Source organism: Bos grunniens, chromosome 29 (genome assembly GCF_055505025.1).
Source record: "Bos grunniens cultivar Pamir isolate PY7600 chromosome 29, Bosgru_T2T1.0, whole genome shotgun sequence".
Lineage (NCBI taxonomy): Eukaryota > Metazoa > Chordata > Mammalia > Artiodactyla > Bovidae > Bos > Bos grunniens.
Genome location: NC_141193.1, coordinates 32407142 through 32422376, shown reverse-complemented (window position 1 = coordinate 32422376; position 15235 = coordinate 32407142). Strand labels below are relative to the sequence as shown.

Sequence of the window (15235 nt, the reverse complement as noted above, 5' to 3'; positions counted from 1 at the left end):
TAGCAAAACGGCCCCTTAGAGTGGGTCCATCTTCCCACTCAAACTAAAAAAGTAGCGGCTTCTTATCCAGGATTGACAGCTACTTTGATATTAAAAGAAAAAAGCAGAACATTGGATTATTTGGTAAAGAGCCATCAGAAATTGTAATCCCATATAATAAGGAACAACTTGGTGCTCTTCTAATGTTTGATGAAAATTGGCAGATTGTTATAGGAAACTATTTTGGTCAAAATTTTACATCATTTACCCTCGCATGTTTTGCTGAATTTTATATCCAGACATCCAGTTATTTTTCCCGTCAGATGTAAACAATCTCCTATTCCAAATGCTCAGATAGTTTTTACTGATGGGTCAGCAAACGGTAAAGCCTCCATAGTTACTAAAAATCACCAAAAGGTTTTAGAAACACAGGAAACTTCAGCTCAAAGCGCTGAAATAACAAGTCATAAAGGCTTTTGCTATGTTTGCAGATGAGGAATTTAACCTTTATTCTGATTCTCAGTATATTGTCAGGTTGTTTCCACACATTGAAATTGCGGTTTTTGTCTGAAAATAAAACTACCATATTTTATTTGTTAACTAAATTACAGCAACAAGTTTGGAAAAGAAATAAAATATTTTTCATTGGACACATTCGGGCTCATTCCAGATTGCCCGGCCCTTAAAATGCCTTTAATGATTTGGCTAACTTGTTAACCAGAAATACAGTGGCTACTGTGATTGAGGAGGCCAGAGCCTCTCATTCACTTCATCAATACGCTACTGCTTTAAGATATCAATTCCAAATTCCCAGAGAGACTGCTCGAGAAATTGTGCGTTCTTGCTTATATTGCCCCACTGTTTATAATAGTCTACCTATGGGAGTTAATCCTCGCGGTCTCAAACCTAACGTACTCTGGCAAATGGATGTAACTCATGTTTCTTCATTTGGAAAACTGTCCTTTGTTCTTTAACTGTAGACACCTTTTCTCATGTTATTATTGCAATTGCTCGTACAGGGGAAGCAATTAAAGATGTAATACAACATCTCTTTACTTGTTTTTCATATTTGAGCCTGCTAAAAGCCCTGAAAACTGACAATGCTCCTGCTTACACTTCTAAGTCTTTTCAGGAATTTTGTATAAAGTTTCAAATTAAACATAATACTGTCATCCCTTATAACCCCCAGGGACAGGCCATTGTTGAAAAAGCGCATCAAACATTAAAAATCCAAATTCAAAAATTAAAAAGAAGGGGAATTTAAGCATAGCTGTCCCCATCAAATCTTGCAAAATGCTCTTTTCATAATAAATATTCTAAATAATGGTCTGGCTGGAACTACTGCAATGTTTCATCATTGGTGCCTGGAGCAATTAAATGCAAAACCATTAGTCAAATGGAAGGACCTCCTCTCAGGACAAAGGAAGGGTCCTGACCCATTATTAACTAGCGGTCGAGGATGTGCTTGTATTTTTCCACGGGATGCAGATTCTCCAATTTACATCTGGGACAGACTGATTCGCCATGTTGCAGTCCCCCAGACATCCAGTTCCCCCATTGCTTCGATCACAAAAGAGGAGCCCGCCAGAAGGGGAGGCAAGATAAACATCAAGATTCCGTTGGGGCTGCTGAAGCGCGAACTCCAACCAAAAAATAATTCTACTTATTCTGTTTTGGCTTGTCTATCCTCTCCTTATGTTTTTCTCTTTACCAATGATTCTGGAAAACTTAATGTACATGTGACTTTTCACTGGTGGACCCAATGTAGTGACTTGTGAACAATGCATGCTCTCATCTTGTTTAAACCCTCAATATAATGTTTGCTCCTTTGTAGTGTTACAATGTCCACCTTATCTTATGATGTAACCACTTATTAATATAACTATAGTCTTGCTGTATTACAACAACTTCAGGATTTAATGCGATCGTGACAATTTGTGGGCCTACTTATTTTAGGAATATCAGCTTTAATAGCAGCAATTGCTTCTGTTACTGTGGCAGCAATATCATTGACTCAACAAGTGCATACTGCCCAATATGTTGGTACCATGTCTAAAAATTTTTCTTAACAACACAGGAAGTTATAGATAGAAAACTGGAGATGAGAGTAGATGCCTTGGAAGAACCAATAATGCATATTGGGACTGAGTTACAGGCTTTAAAAGTGAAAATGGCTCTGTCTTGCCACGCTGATTACCGGTGGAGATGTGTGACATCTTTAAAGGTAAACGAGACAGATTATAAATGGGAAAAAAATTACAAATCATATTTCAGGTGTTTGGAACAGCTCTGACATTGGCCTGGACTTAGGGAAACTTCATAATCAAATACAGACCCTGGAACACTCTCGACTGGATTTTACCGCCGCTGGAGCAGCTAATGACTTATTTCACACCTTCTCTAACTTTTATTTCTGGAAAAAACATTCTGTCTAATATCTTTAATTCTAATTTTGCTTCTCATAATCATTCTTCCTTGTATTGTCAGGATTCTTCGGCAGAACATTCAAAAGCTCGTGACTGAGCTGCATCTGGCCGTTTTAAGAAATAAAAAAGGGGGAGATGCCGGGAGCTGGCATATTGCATATTGAGTGCATATTGCATATTGAGTGCAGCACTTTCCACAGCATCATCTTTCAGGATCTGGAATAGCTCAACTGGAATTCTATCACTGCCAGGAGCCAGCGTGAGGAACTCTGCCCATGACAAAGGTCATGAGGAAGGAGGCTCGGCATATGCAAAGGCGGGATCGAGCTTCAGGAGTCCCCCTGGAAATTCTTGAGCATCTAGCCCCAAAACCAGAGTCTGCCTACTTTCTGCTTTGTGCTTTCACCTACACCTCTGACTTTACGGGGGGCTGTCCCCCACTACCTCTCTCTGAAAAAAAAAGAGTTAGCTTACAGCTCCAGTTAATAATTCCTGGGTGTGACAGTGTTTAACCTACAAACTCCTTTGGAAATCCTCTAGCCTGCCTGAATAGGTTTTTCCGGCCACACGTGATTGTTCAGAGCCTCCCAACTGTGAGAGGCAGGAGATGTTCTAAACTGTCTAAATACAGATTCCTTTGAGCAGTTAAAAGATTGATTAGAAATTGTATTGGTGAAGGGATTTTCACTCGTTGGGCCAATGTTTGCTGCTAAGTTTCCATATCCCTTATCTGCTGTGTCCCTGGCAGTGTATTGATTAATATAATTGGTGTAAGTAGTAGCTTTAATGTTTGTAACCTGGGACCCTTGAGTTAATTCTTTTTCTTGTTATAGCCCACCACACCTTTGCTCTGTAGGAATGCAACTTTATCTAATGCTTTTTGGAGGCTGGCGCCTGACTTTAGAATAATCACCTTTAGAGAAAAAGGCCTCCGGGCCAGAAGATGATGCAAATCACCTAAACTTTTGCATATGATAAGTTTGCAGGAAGAAAGCCTGGCTTACTGCATGACTCTACCCCTTCCCCCATTATCCTCTATGCATAACTTAAGGTATAAAAACTACTTTGGAAAATAAAGTGCGGGGCCTTGTTCACCAAAACTTGGTCTCACCATGTCGTTCTTTCTCTTACCTTCTGGCTGAATTATTCATCCTCTTTTCTCCACTGAATTTCCTCACTGAGCTATCCTTATTTCAGCCTCTTTTCTCCACTGAATTTCCTCACTGAGCTATCCTTATTTCAGCCTCTTTTCTCCACTGAATTTCCTCACTGAGCTATCCTTATTTCAGCCTCTTTTCTCCACTGAATTTCCTCACTGAGCTATCCTTATTCTATTACTCTTTATATCCTTAATTAAAGTTTAATTAAGCAATTGTTTCCTGATCTTCGCCTACGTCGTCTCTCCTTCGAATACCCTGGATCAGCCGGGGCTGGACCCCGGCAGTGCCTAATGTCCTCTGCCATCATTCAGAAGTTGTTTTGTGGAATTTACTCGGCATTTAAATGTTCTTTTGACGTATTTGTGAGGGAGAAAGTGTTCTCCCCGTCCAATTCCTCCGCCATCTTAGCTCCTCTCCCAAAAGTCTGTACTTTACATATGTGTCTCGTTTGTTGCCATGCATGTAGAATCATTGGTAACATCTTTCTAAATTCCATATATATATGCATTAATATACAGTATTTGTCTTTCTCTTTCTATTAAGTAATTCAGAGTGACTTATTTCACTCTGTATAATAGGCTCCAGGTTCATCCATCTCATTAGAACTGACTCAAATGTGTTCCTTTTTATAGCTGAATAATATTCCATTGTGTATATGTACCATAACTTTCTTATCCGTTTATCTGCCAATGGATTGCTTCCATGTCCTAGCTATTGTAAATAGTGCTGCAGTGAACATTGGGGCATATTTGTCTCTTTCAATTCTGGTTTCCTCACGGTGTATGCCTAGCAGTGGTATTGCTGGATCGTATGGCAGTTCTGTTTCTATTTATCTAATTTCTAGCTTTTCATTTGAATATTGAAGTTTTGTTAAATAAGTAAACACATATTCTCTTGCTGGACTGATCCTTTTATCTCTGTGAGTTGAAATTTTTCGTTTTGGTAATATTGTTTGTCCAGTAGTGATATGTCTAATATGAGCAGAGCCACTTCTCACCTTTTTTTGACTGCTTATAAGCATGATATATATGTGTGTGTGTGTATATATACACACACACACATATATATCATGCTTATAAGCTTGATATATATATCATGCTTATATACACACACATACACTTTAGGTATCTTTTAAGTTTGGTTTACATAGATAAAATAGTTGGATCTTGTGTTTTATTAAATCAGTCATGTCTACTTAAAATTTCAAGTTCTTTAAGTTTTTCATAGAAATTTCTGATGTCTCAAGTTTATTTCAGGCTACTTCTCAGTAGAGGTTTTGGTCAACTTCCAAAAAAATATTAGGTGCATCCCTAGTTAGTTGAGCTAACACAATGGATCCAGGATCCATAATCTTACTAAATTCACTCATATTTGTAATTATTTCCCAGTCTGATGTTATGCTCTCTTCCTTGTTTAGCAGAATGAGAATATATCACAGCATGTACTCTCCCAATTATTCTGATAGAAATGAATGTACTCTTGTAATTTATTTTCCACATTTAATCTCTCTGTTCCTAGTCAGACTTTGAATTATTTCCCCTATTTAAGACTAGTAGATAACTCTACTAATAGTAGAGTTATCTGGAGGAAGTGAGGGTGGTGATCATGGGGAATGAACAGAACTGCTGTTCTTTAGTTGGATACCTGCTTCAGGAGATCCTTAAATCTGCTTCAGGACCAGCCTTATTACACAGAATAGGATGGTTGCTTGTGCTGGTGAGGAGCTAGGCTCACGGGATTTCATTCCTGATATTCAAATTTGCTGTTTTTTTCTATTTTCAAAATTTTTGTCTCTTATAGCTCTAACTGTTAAATGGGATTTGTGGTGATGTTAATGTAACTTAAATTATAGTACAATGACATAAAATCCAGTGGTAATGTTCAGCTGAGTTTTTCAAATATATGATCCCTGTGGCTATGAGATAAGCATTATTCTTAGCCTTGTCATAAAAGATCTGATTCTTTCACCATGCCTTCTGAGAAGAGAATTAAACTCAGATTTTTATTTTCTTTAAGATCCCAATGATATCAGAATTAGCAATTTGGCCACCAACTCTGCCCTAATTCTTATATTTATTTTGGCTTCATAATAGATTGGATGACTCAATACTACCTGTGACAAAGCCTTGCCTTTATTATGCATTTTATTCTAGACCATCATAGGCTGATTATTTGAGTAATAACCATTTAACACTCTTTTGGGCTTCCCTGGTGGCTCAGACTGTAAAGAATCTGCCCACAATGCAGGAGACCTGGGTTCAACCCCTGGGTTGGAAAGATCCCTTGGAGAAGAGAATGGCTAACCACTCAATATTCTTGCCTGGAGAATCCCATGGATAGAGAAGCTTGTGTGGCTGCAATCCATGGGGTCACAAAGAGTTGGACGTGACTGAGCAACTGACGCTTTTACCACTCTTTTGCCCTACCATGAAGATGACCATCTGTATCCATATTCTACCAATGCTGATGTCTTAATTACCAAGCAGGATTAACTGGTCAAATACCTGATCTCATATTTTCATCTTTGTGGATCTGCAGCTGTGCTTTCAAATACTGTGTTAGGATTAAAGAATAAAACAGAAATCACTAAAGGTATTTTGGGCTTCCCTGGTGGCTCAGACGGTAAAGAATCTGCCTGCAATGCGGGAGACCTGGGTTTGATCCCTGGGTTGGAAAGATCCCCTGGAGAAGGAAAGGCTACCTACTCCAGTGTTCTGGCCTAGAGAATTCCATGGACTATACAGTCCATTGTCTTGCAAAGAGTTGGACATGACTGAGTGACTTTCAAAAGCATTTTAAAAAGGAACAGGAACAAGGACTTTAACATGAAGAGAATTATACTCTATCAAAACCATTGAAAGTTTAGAGTTGTTCCATTCTGGACTTACACTGCTTAAAACAGTACCCATGAGAACACAGAACTGGCTCTCCAGGCCTATACCCTTTGTCATGACCACTGTCTTTACCCACAGGCTTTGAATCCCTCTCATTTCTTTTGGCTTCTGCTGAAATGTAGCTGTATCAGTGAAAGCATCTCTGACCATCCAATAAAACAACCCACCCAGCATAATGGTAATTCTCATCTGATTATTTACTTGTACATTTCTTTATCAACTATTTCTTCCAGTAGAATATTGTTCTACAGTGGGGGAATTTTGTTCACTGACATATTTTCCTGCTTAGAATTTTGTGTGTCATATTGTAGGTTTGTAATATCTGGAGTGAATAGATGAATGGATGGACAAATGAAAATTTGTTCCTTTGTCCATGGTCTTACTCCTACATTAAGTGTGTTTTCCTCCTCTATATCTTCCCAAATTCTTACCATTATTCAATATTCAGCTTACATCAGGCATCCTCATGGTTTCTTCTCATACTTTGTGATCCCTCCTTCCTGAGATCCTAGCTATTTTTGCAGTCCATACCAGGTTATTTAGGATTCTTCCATATTTTTAAAACATGCAAACACTACTAAAACCTTATAATATTTGTGGGGGCAAAGCCAGTCCCTTTGATTTATCTTGACATTCCGAGAACCTTATGTTTTAATAAACATAGTTCGGTGCCAAATAGTTTATGTCAAACAGGCATGCACTATTTTTCAAGGGTTTTGTCTGTGTTATCATGCCAACAATAAACATTGATTACTTACCATATGTCAACTCTAGTTCTCCATCCTTTATATTTATTATCCTATACAATCATGACAAACACTCTGTAAGAAAGGTAAAATCATTTTGTGTATGGAGCAGTTTGCTGTCAAAAATTTGTGACTCTGCTGCCATTGATACATGTGATATGTTAGGAGAAGCGGAACCAGACTTGACTGTGCTAACCCTCTCCAGTATTCTTGCCTGGAGAATTCCATGGACAGAGGAGCCTGGCGGGTTATGGTCCATGGGCTCGCAAAAGAGTCGGACACGACTGAGTGACTAACACACTGGTCAGCCTTGGTCAGAGTTTCCTTGCATGCCAGCTGAAGGAAGTAACAGGATTATTTCTAAGGCCCCTTCTGGTTCTAATAATCTATAAATCTGTGACTTAGAAAAATTGAAGCAATTCAAGGATGCTATTAACTAAGAGTATAAAAAGCAGAATATTAAGGAACATACTTTCTCTGAGGAAACCAGAGATCTCCCAGGCTTCCCCAGCTCCGTTGTCTGTAGTTACACGAATCCCAGATTCACTCTCATTTTTTAAGATCTTCATAGTTCAAATACATTACCTCCTAGCTGGGTGTAGTTATTTGAAAATAAAGAGTTTAAAAATTGTTCCTAAAGTACAAACTAAAATGCTCTCTCTAAAGGAAATTTTAGTCTGTATGTTAGAGACTAAAATAATATCACTAGGAAGAAATCTTGTTTATTAAACTTTACTAATGAAAGTAAAAGTTGGGGTCCTGATAGAAAACAAATCACACTTGAAGATTTTGATGTAGGATAACTTGCTGAGGTATACTGCTACTGCTAAGTTGCTTCAGTCGTGTCTGACTCTGTGCGACCCCATAGATGGCAGCCCACAAGGCTCCCCCATCCCTGGGATTCTCCAGGCAAGAACACTGGAGTGGGTTGCCATTTCCTTCTCCAATGTATGAAAGTGAAAAGTGAAAGTGAAGTTGCTTAGTCGTGTCTGAGTCTTAGCGACCCCATGGACTGCAGCTTACCAGGCTCCTCCGTCCATGGGACTTTCCAGCAAGAGTACTGGAGTGGGGTGACATTGCCTTCTCCAATAGGATAAAATATCCATGAAAAACTGTGAAGCAGTCACAGACGAACCCTGCCAAACTGTTGCCACACATAGGCTTAAAGACCAAGAGAAGAAAATAAGGGTAATGAAAACTAAACCATAGAAGAAATGCCAGCTCACAGAGGTAATACTTAGAACAGGGGTCCCCAACCTACAGGCTGCAGACCACTCCTTCCTGTCAGATCAGTGGTGGCATTGTATTATATATATAGAAATCAAGTGCAAAATAAATGTAATGTACTTGAATCCTCACAAAACCACTCCCCTACCCCCAGTTTGTCTCCCACAAAATCGGTCCCTGATTGCAAAAAGTTTGGGAACTACTGCTTTGGCACACAGTCTCTGTCATACCAACAGCAAGGCAGGCAGACAACAGCAGCAGGAGATGTATCAATATCCCAACTTTTACCCAGCCTATACTCCTGAACCCTGTCAGTGTCATCCATTGACCAGCTCAAAGATGTAGATGCAGTCTATGCAGATCTGTCTCCTGGACTATAGAGTGGAATAAAGGTGTTGAAAAAATGGGTGAGGTAACACAAGATCACATTATCAAATCAGATTCACACAAATCAGATTGCATCTAGTGTTAGATTTTTCCTGATGTCTGCATCCTTGAAATTAATCAAGAGGCACAGTCTAAACAGGAAAAAGTCTGGCTCATTTGGGGACATCCTTGGTCCCTCTTTATTAGTGAAATACTTGGGTAGGTTTTGGAGCATCTCCATTCTATACCTCAGATGGTCACTACTTTATAAACCACTTTTTAAGAATGACAGGCTCATAAATCCACATATCCCAAGTTTGTTTCTTATAAGCAATTGTAATTTGGGACATCATACTAAGATAATTCAATAGATAAGCACTCTCCTCCTAGAAAATATTCTGTTTAGCAGAAGGTCTTACATTCTTAAAAAGAGATTGTACACATTCCTTTCTTTCCTGGAGTCTCCTTGATAAGGAGGAGAGTATTGGAGAGATGGTACATGTGATTTTATACTGCCAGCTGAATTTAAATTTAAAAGTGAGGCACAGTCATTAATCTTCATAGAAGATAACAGGTAAAAGGAATTAAAAATTAACATAAAGCATAGCTGCTTCATTGCCAACTGCAAGGAGGCAGACTTACAGCTGCTGTCTGCTACCACTGATTTCATATTAAGCTTACCCATTCCTAACAACTCAGCATATTTTTGTTTTCTCTGCTAGGAAACCCAAATCTTCTCTGGATGTATATCCTTTTTGTTGCAGTTGTTTAGTGGCTAAGTCGTGTCCAATTCTTTTGTGACCCCATAGACTGTAGCCTGCCAAGCTCCTCTGTTCATTGGGTATCCCAGGCAAGGATAATGGAGCGGGTTGCCATTTCCTTCTCCAGGGCATCTTCCTGACCTAGGGATCAAACCTGCATTTCCTGCATTGGCAGGTGGATTCTTTACAGCTGAGCCACCTGGGAAACCCCTATAGTTGCAAAGGCTGCCCTAACAAAATAGTGCAGACTGGTTGGCTTAAACAACAGATTTAGTTTTTCACAGTTCTGGAGGCTAGAAATCCAGGATCAAGGTCCTGGAGGATTCAGTTTCTAGCAAGGACTTTCTTCTTGGCTTGCAGGTGGTTGGTACAGGAGTAAATAGGGGAAGTACTGCTCATGATATTGAAGGGGGCATTCTGAACATGCCCATCCACACAAACACATCAAGACTTATTCCATATCTGCTACTATCCTGTTAGCCAAAACAAGTGGAAAGGTCTTCATTTTTCAAGTTAAGCAGGAAATGCACACTCTTCCCGTCATCAGGCCAAACAAGCCACATGGTTGAACCCATTAAATGTTGGAATGGAATATACTTTCCATAGAGTGTATGTATTTGAGGGAATATTGAGTCAATAACTTGATGCAGTAATTTAATCTATCGCATTTCTCAAGTCTAGGTAAGTGGGATCTTTTTGTGTCTGAAAATTACAATTCCAAACCCCACCCTCTACCACATCACACAGGTGTGTATTAACCATAGCTCTCATCATGATATTATCATTCCAGAGCTAATCTACTATATTGCTCTAACCTGATTTCAACCTTACATAAGTGCCAGTTGTCAGTGGCTAGCAGTCCAAGATTTATTTCACAAGGTTATGAGGTATTGTCTCTATGTGCTACTTTTTTATTCTCTTTTACCACAGTGGAAATACCTACTCCTCATGTGCTATGTATCTCCCTCTATCTGGTGTTTAATCTTTTTCTTTTTTTTTTCATTTACATCTAGTTCTCTTATAATTACTTCTGATCTTGTGTTTTGGAATATTGATTCCATAGATGTGAAATATTATTTCATTAGCTTAAAACAATTATTTTTTATTGAGAAACTTTAAAAAAATTAGCCCTCTAAGGACAAAGATAGCTTCTTAGACATTCATGGATAAGTAATTCATATGTATTATGTGATCCTTGCTGTTTAATGAGGTTGTATTTATTGTGCAATTTCTATTTGCTTGGCAGGTTTTATATAGTTTGAAGATATTTATATTGCATTAATTATTTAATTATATATCTTACATTTTAATGTTAATATCCTTAAAAAAATACCCTGAAATTTATAGGCAACAGAGGAATTGTACATTGTTAAAAGATGGTGGACAGCATAAATGTTACTTGAAGGCAGAATTTATTACTCCAAGTGCCATGTTTCTTTTTAGTAGCTTAGCTGCCATGGTTGACTAATGTTCCCCTAGATTTTGCATATAATAAAACTTTATATATTTGAGTAAAGTTTATTTGAAAGATACTTTAATTCTATTTCTGTACTGATTTGAAAATTTAGCACAGTCTTGCAGCTAATGAACTTTGTTCTATTGTGAGAGGGTCATGTCAGAATGAAGCCATTAATCACTGTAATTCCACAGAGAGGAGCCTAAAATTGTTAAAGAGTGAAGGTTTAATAAGTGGGAGTTGCTATAAATGTCACTTCAGATGTGAACCAATGAAGAGACAGGTAATGATTCAATAGTGTATTTTTAAAACTATATGTAGGCTGACTTGAAATAGATTCATTTTTGGAATGATTTTTATGGAACCAATTTATCTGAAAGTTGCAGCTAAGAAAATGGTATGTGTGTGATACTAATTTTTCCATTTTTAACTGGAAGCCATAAAAATGAATGTTAATTGGAAGATAAACATTAAGAGAAAACTTTTCTTCAGAATAACTCAGCCTGCACTTGAGAGGCAATTGAAGGGTTATCTCTTTGAATAAGGCAAAAATATGAGTAAAATTTTGTGCCTATAATTTCAAACCTCATTTTTTTCTTAACTAAAAAGAAAAGGGGGAAATATTCATGGTTCAAGATCTGCAGATTAAACTTATCACTGGCCAAAGAAGTATGGTGTGTTGTTCAGTTGCTAAGTCATATCTGACTCTTTGCGACCCCACAGACTGCAGCATACCAGGCTTCCCTGTCCTTTACCAACTCCTGGAGTTTGCTCAAACTCATGTCCATTTAGTCAGTGATGCCATCCAGCCATCTTATCCTCTGCCATCCCCTTCTCCTGCCCTCAATCTTTCCCAGCATCAGTGTCTTTTCCAATGAGTCAGCTCTTCGCATCAAGTGGCCAAAGTACTGGAGCTTCAGCTTCAGCATCAGTCCTTCCAAGGAATATTCAGGGTTGATTTCCTTTAGGATTGACTGGTTTGATTTCCTTGCCATCCAAGGAACTCTCAAAAGTCTTTCAAGCACCACAATTTGAAAGCATCAGTTCTTTAGCACTCAGTCTTCTTTATGGTCCAGTTCTCACATCCATACATGACTACTGGAAAAACCATAGCTTTGACTATATGGACCTTTGTTGGCAAAGTGATGTCTCTGCTTTTTAATATGCTTTACTATGGTTTATCATAGCTTTGCTCCCAAGGAGCTTTTAATTTAATAGTTGTAGTCACTGTCCTCAGTGATTTTGGAGCCCAATAAAAGAAAATTTGCCGCTGTTTCCATTTTTTCCACATCTATTTACCATGAAGTGATGGAACCAGATGCCATAATCTTAAGTTTTTTTGAATGTTAAGCTATAAGGCAACTTTTTCACTCTCCTCTTTCACATTCATCAAGAAGTTCTTTAGTTCTTCTTTGCTTTCTGCTGTTAGGGTGGTAACATCTGCATATCTGAGATTATTGGCATTTCTCCGGGCAATCTTGATTCCAGCTTTCACTACATCCAACCCAGCATTTTGTATGATGTACTCTGCATATAAATTAAATTAGCAGGGTGACATTGTACAGTCCTGTCCTCCTTTCCCAATTTTGAACCAGTCCATTGTTCCATGTCTGGATCTGTTGCTTCTTGACCTGCATAGAGGTCTCAGGAGGCACTTAAGGTGGTCTGGTATTCCCATCTATATAGGAATTTTCCACAGTTTGTTGTGATCCACACATCAAGGGCTTCCCCAGTGGCTCAGCTGGTAAAGAATTTGCCCATAATGCAGGAGACCCTGGTTTTGTTCCTGGGTTGGGAAGATCTGCTGGAGAAGGGATAGGCTACCTACTCCAGTATTCTTGGGCTTCCCTGGTTGCTCAGCTGGTAAAGAATCTTCCTGCAATGTGGGAGACCTGGGTTTAATCCCTGGATTGGGAAGATCCCCAGGAGAAAGGAACAGCTATCCACTCCAGTATTCTGGCCTGGAGAATTCCATGGACTATGTCTATGGGGTTGCAAAGAGTCAGACATGACTGAGCTACTTTCACTTGGAATTGGACACAGTCACAATCTTTAGCATAGTCAATGAAACAGAAGTAGACGTATTCCTGAAATTCCCTTGCTTTTTCTGTGATTCAGTTCAGTTCAGTCGCTCAGTCGTGTTCGACTCTTTGCAACCCCATGAATTATAGCACGCCAGGCCTCTCTGTTCATCACCAACTCCCGGAGTTCACTCAAACTCACGTCCATCGAGTTGGTGATGCCATCCAGCCATCTCATCCTCTGTTGTCCCCTTCTCCTCCTGCCCCCAATCCCTCCCAGCATCAGCGTCTTTTCCAATGAGTCAACTCTTCTCATGAGGTGGCCAAAGTACTGGAGTTTCAGCTTTAGCATCATTCCTTCCAAAGAACACCCAGGACTGATCTCCTTTAGAATGGACTGATTGGATCTCCTTGGCAATTTGATCTCTGGTTCCTCTGCCTTTTGTAAATCCAGCTTATACATCTGGAAGTTCTCAGTTTATGTACTGTTGAAGCTTAACTTGAAGGATTTTGAGTATTACCTTGCTGCTGCTGCTGCTAAGTCGCTTCAGTCGTGTCCGACTCTGTACGACCCCATAGACGGCAGCCCACCAGGCTCCCCCGTCTCTGGGATTCTCCAGGCAAGAACACTGGAGTGGGTTGCCATTTCCTTCTCCAATGCATGAAAGTGAAAAGTGAAAGTGAAGTCGCTCAGTCGTGTCTGACTCTTCATGACCCCATGGACTGCAGCCCACCAGGCTCCTCCGTCCATTGGATTTTCCAGGCAAGAGTGTAATAAGCCTAATTGTGTGGTAATTTGAACATTCTTTGGCATTGTCCTTCTTTAGAATTGGAATGAAAACTGATATTTTCCAGTCCTGTGGAAGTATGGTGTAGCAAACACCAAAAATGGTAGAAAAGCATTATCATAATTAAAAGTAATTTTATTTTGTGAGATATGAGAGGTTAATGTTGCTATAGCCTAATTTATCAAATTTCTTAACTCCCTGGTCCTCAGTTTCCTTGATTGCAAAATGGATCAGTTGTATGAACTAACATATAAGATGCCTTCTAACTTTGAAAGGTTGTGACTATTTAGACAACCTAATTTATTATTAGTGACAAGTAGCTTTCTCTCTGGCAAAGTCCTTATTGGTTACTAAGAATAAAAATGCTAACATGCTTCTCCTTGGCCTAAATAATTTCCTCATAAAGGCATGTGTGCTCTCAGTCGTGTCCGACTCTTTGTGAATTCGTGGACTGTAGCCAACCATGGACAAATTCCTCTGTCCTTGGAATTTTCTAGGCAAGAATATTGGAGTGAGACTAGAGTGAGTTGCCATTTCCTTCTCCAGGGAATCTTCCTGACTGAGGGATTAAACCCACGTCTGGCATTCCTGCATTGGCAGGCAAGTTTTTACCAGCTGAGCCACTGGGGAAGCCCAAAGTGAAAGTGAAAGGCACTCAGTTGTGTCCAACTCTTTGCAACCCCATAGACTATATATTCAATGGAATTCTTCAGGCCAGAATACTGGAGTGGGTGGCCTTTCCCTTCTTCAGGGGATCTTCCCAATCCAGGAATCAAACCCAAGTCTCCTGTATTACAGGTGGATCCTTTACCAACGGAGCAACCAGGGAAGCCCATTTCCTCATAAAGAGAATATTTAAGCAGGTTTTCTTTAAAATCGGCAAAAATAATTGGGATGCTTTATATATATATGTATGTATGTATATATATATACACATATGGATTTTTTTATCTTTCAGGAGACTCTTATAAATGTCAAGTAGTTTGTTTTAATGATAATTAACATCAGTTTATTCTTCAACAAGATGCTAAATCTTCTGAAAGCCTCTTTGCCCAGTGTCTCATATACTATAAGCCATTAATAATTAAGTGCAGCCAAGTAAAACTTTGAAAGGCAACTCTGACATTATTTAGGGGCTGTTACTGATACCCAAATTGCATATTTTTTCATCAAATTGCTGTGAAAATGGTATCCTATGTTTTAGGTGATATTTACATATGTCATATACATTTATGATCACTGTCTCTCTGATAAGGAAGCTATGCATGTTTTGTTGAAAATGGAGCCCCAGGGGTTTTCTATTATAGTATTCCAAAATCTTAACTGAATGACTGTCACAACTCATTTCTGAATGATGAAAGAATACTGCATATCTTTAAAACATTTCTTGATTTTTAAGGTAAAATTAGTC

At 38.9% G+C, this 15235-nt stretch overlaps 1 long non-coding RNA gene across 25 annotated transcripts in view; it reads left to right on the top strand.

The window, feature by feature from the left end:
• Positions 1–15235, top strand: part of LOC147342470 (uncharacterized) — a 294857-nt gene that overhangs the window by 18260 nt on the left and 261362 nt on the right. The window contains exon 4 of one of the 25 annotated variants that reach the window (XR_015158143.1): positions 6538–6640. The exons of 19 other annotated variants lie outside the window; for them this stretch is intronic. This is a non-coding gene — a long non-coding RNA (uncharacterized LOC147342470). Of the gene's footprint in view, positions 1–1168; positions 1192–2253; positions 2390–2466; positions 3506–5718; positions 6641–15235 lie in introns of those variants that run through there. 5 more of the 25 variants (XR_015158139.1, XR_015158135.1, XR_015158141.1 and 2 more) reach the window with 5 other exon arrangements.